The sequence below is a fragment of the Cynoglossus semilaevis genome, chromosome 2, assembly GCF_000523025.1.
Source record: "Cynoglossus semilaevis isolate Cse_v1.0 chromosome 2, Cse_v1.0, whole genome shotgun sequence".
NCBI lineage: Eukaryota > Metazoa > Chordata > Actinopteri > Pleuronectiformes > Cynoglossidae > Cynoglossus > Cynoglossus semilaevis.
In genome coordinates, this window is record NC_024308.1 from 15,577,689 (window position 1) to 15,582,185 (window position 4,497).

Genomic DNA, 4,497 nt, shown 5'->3' on the forward strand with positions numbered 1-4,497 from the left:
CACTGCGACCATATTACGGCATGTACCAGAGATTATGTACGAGCATCAAAATCACATCAATAGGTCGGTGTGCTGAGCTACCAAGAGTTCCCTCAAGGCTAACGTGAGGTCGTTTTGATGTCCAACCTTTTCACTACCAAGGACACGTCCACTGTTTTTTTTAAAAACATATTTAATTAAAGTAACAAAGAATTGGACTATGTGGAATCCTTAAGTAAGCCTTTATTGATCAATGTAATGCATGGGTGTCAAACATACGGCCCGTGGGCCAAAACTGGCCCACTCGGGGGTTCAATCTGGATAAATTTAACACTTCATGTTTGTGATGTTTTGTCAAATTACATTTCATTAAATGTGAATTTCTAATAATCTCGAATTTTCTGCATGGAAGCAAACAAACAAAAAAAACGTGTTATGTAATGTTATTTATAGGTAATGATGCGGCATCTAATCAGGCTAAATGTGACCCCTGAACCCAAGTGAGTTTGACACCCCTTATATAATGGGTTCAGAAGATCAATGATAATATTAATATTTCCACACATATATTATATATATTGTTAATTATATTTCTAAAATAGTTCTATATTACATGTGAGATTAAAGACTCTGGAGCAAATTTAGTTTAAAAATACACACATTACTGACTATTAGCTCTGCTTTTTCTGCAGCAACGGGCGCGTGTGGTTCAATATGTGATGGCAAATTTTGCCAATTTTGCAAGCGTTCTAAACATAAAAGAATGCAAGATATTTTACATTATACAACAACCCAGGAGACATAAACAAGGCCGAGAGTTTTTAATCGTAACATTTCGTAGACACCTAACGTAGCGTTGCTGCAGTTACCTTTTACTGTATCTTAGAAAGTATTTTTTATTGGAGGCACAATCAGCCAGACAACTGCCCGTCTTGCACTCGGCTGTAAAGCAAAAGCCAGATAAAGAGATTGTCTTTCCGCTCTTTTATTGTCTTTATACCACCTTTGAACGAACAGTGTACCCATAATGCTTCACCATTGCGTTCTTCTTACCCAATATGAAGATACGCCTGTTGCAAGGTAAACTAGATCTAACCGGACTCTCCGTCAAATTCATTTTCCCTCAGCTATAGTAGCTTCAGGTTCCAAACGCCTGCTTCATGCTGTGTTCGGTCCTGATGGGTGGTACTTAATAGAGCCGTTAGCTAATTAACGCTGACATTTACCGTGCGTATCTGTCTGCTGCTTTCACAGCCAGTGCTCTCTCCGTAGTAGAGTGCGGTCCACCTCTGGGAGTGAGCGAGCAGCCACTAGCGGGTATGCTAAGATAAAAAAAAATATGATGCTGATATTGAGTGATTTTTCACACAATAAAGACATTTCCTTAATAAACAATTTATTTGTATATATATATTTATATATATATTTATTTATATGTGTGTTCTGGTCATTTGAGCTTGAGTAAACATGGGTTTTGTTTATTTTATGAAGGATAAGTTTGGGAACGATGGGAAAATTCAGTGTTAAAATTCAAAATCAGATGGCACACGTCTACCTCCGTAGGGAAACACTGCCGTAGTCTTTCAATATTTTTGCTGCTTCTATTTGTAGAATGTTTCATTTGACAAGAGAGAACTAACCATTTGAGTTGTTGACAGGGATTTGAAAAGTGCTAGAAAACTGTTTTTTCAGGCTGTTTTTTTGATCAACAGGTTAAGATTTCCTGTGTCTTGCATCTCTGATCAATCGTCAGCTCCACCCCATGCATGTGCCTAACAAAGAAAACACACACAACTGCAGCCACACCTGAGGCTGTCAAAGCCAACCTGTAAACAAATCACACCTTTTTGACCTGGTACTATGAATAAATCCTTTCATTTCACTGGCATCTTTCAGTTCCCATAAAGAGCCAGTGGGATTCGTGTAAGGCCTTGGACCTTCATCGCCTCCATCTGCTCTTATTTTTTTTTCCTCACTCTTTCATTGGAAATCTATTGCTAAATCCCTTTCACATTTCATTGGCTAGAACAGCAACTCTATCTTAATGAAGGTAGTCCGGTGAACATATGTGACGTTATCGCATTCGTTACAGGTTTCGTGGGGCTTTGTATCGGTGTGTCTGATTAGCATAAAATAACCCAAGTGATCGAATTAAGTGGTGCATTCACACGTTCGAAAACCATAATTCTGTGAAACATTAGCATGGACAGATGGTTGACTCTTCCACCCACGGATTTAACCCGTGGATTGGAGCGTTTGGACCGACTTCCTCAGATCATCTGTCGCATTATGCAATGTACATGTCCTTGTAGCAGGATCCTCGATATGTGTAAGAATTATCAGAGGATGAACCACAATAAAAACAAGAATAATAATAGTTATATTTTCCAGTTTTTCTCTATGATGGAACACAGTAATGGCATACAGTATGTACAGAAAATATTTCTATGCTAACATTTAGCATTAGCTTGCTAGTTCTTTGGTTTTGAATGTTGGGATTAAGCAAAGTTGAGTCAAATGTTTCATGTGTGTTTCTTGTGTTTGATAACAAAAATAAAAGAAACAAAATACTACTTATAAAAACTGAAAATAAAAGATGCCTGCACCTTTATAATGTTATTTGATGGGGTAAAATAAAAGAAAAACGTCATTGTTGCGTCTACATAAAGTGGCATCTGTTGCTTTCTCTCATTTTGAGAGCCACATTTCCTTTGTTATGAAAGAGTACCTAGGGAGAAACACATTCTCAAGGCAAAAGTTACGACCATGACAAATGATACACTTTGACATAACCGCCGAGGAAAGCAGCCAACAGTTCAATACCAGTTTGGCAGAAGTTGGCAGAATAATTTGACATGAATTCTGTGGTATGAGGAAATCCTGGTTTGTTGGAAAGTGACACCTTAGGTTTATTATTTCCAAAAAGGTTTTTGAGGCTTTGAGGAAATCCGCAGTATTTTCCAACTCTTGAGTAAACAGTGGGTTTGATGCCAACACGTAGTCACATCCACTGCCAGGAAATGGTTCAACAACACCTTCATTGTTTCAGCAACCATGTAAACACTTGTTTATTTGTACATATATAGTTTTAATCTATCCATCTATCTATTTATCTATACACATAACTGTACTCTGTGTGTTTTGTAAAATTAGGACATTTGTTTTTAGCAATATCAACAAAAGCAAATACAGTGAGATTAGCAGACATTGTTCTGGCAGGTAGATTTTTTTTTTAAATTTTTTGTAACAAATAACAAAATAGAGATACATACTGACAACTTTTTCATGTCTGGTACCAACACTGCAACTTGAAGTATCTGCAGGTTCATAATTCTGGGTTGTGTTTAGTTAGGAAGGAAAGACATTCTCTATTTTAAAATTTCAGACAAATAAAAAAAAAATTAAAATAAAATAAAAAAAGTAAATCTTCAGCATCAACACACTGAACTTCGGAGCAAGAAAATAATTTTAAAAATGTCATGTTGAGTTTCTAGGACTCAGAGAGAAGGACACAGAGCGGTTTGAGGTCTCAGCAATCTGAAGGTGATAATAAAAGAGAGCTTTCTTTTAAGTCACCTTCCTCCATGGCAACAGTGATGCAGAGACCCCCCCCCCCCTGTCCTCACCCCCCCACACTCACTGCTTCTCTGTGAATAAGTCATTACTCCTTTGTGCCAACGAACAATCACATTCACAGTTCGTGAGTGCACTCCAGGCATGAATGAAGCCTCGTCCCGACACTAATACTGAAATTGAAGTCGGACCGGGTCCTATAGAAATACAATATTCAAATACTCTTACTAGAAAACATGTACACAAATAGCAAAAGACAGATGTTTGTGTACATGTATCTATGCATACACCGCAGTATACCACCTTATGTCTATACCAGGGGTGTCAAACTCAAATTCACAGTGGGTCAAAATTAAAAACTGGGACAAAGTCATGGGCCAAACTTAATATTTACTGAAAAAATTGACAATTGTGCATGTTGTCCCTTTTACTTCCAGATATGGAATGTTGATCAGTAGTATTTGTTTCTTATTATGTCTCTCTATCTGTAGCCTTTCGACTTCCTCTTTAATGTAAATATTTTTTAAGGCCAACAACAACAACAACAACAACAACAAAAAATGTATGTAATATATCATAGCGCATACACCGCTAATACTACAAATCCTGCTAGTATACAGGGGATATATACTGGAGGGTCAACTCTAGTACACATTTGATATGATCTCGCGGGCCAAATATAATTACACTGCGGGCCAGATTAGGCCCCCGGGCCTGAGTTTGCCACATGTGGCCTATAGTATGTATATGAATAATTATAGCCAGTATATAGCCCCATATGTATGTATGTATATATATAAATATATGTAGGCTGTGTGTATATATATGTATGTATGTGTATATATATACACACATACATACACATATACACATATATAGGCTGTGTGTATACATATATATAAATATATATGTATATATACACATATATATGTATATATATATATA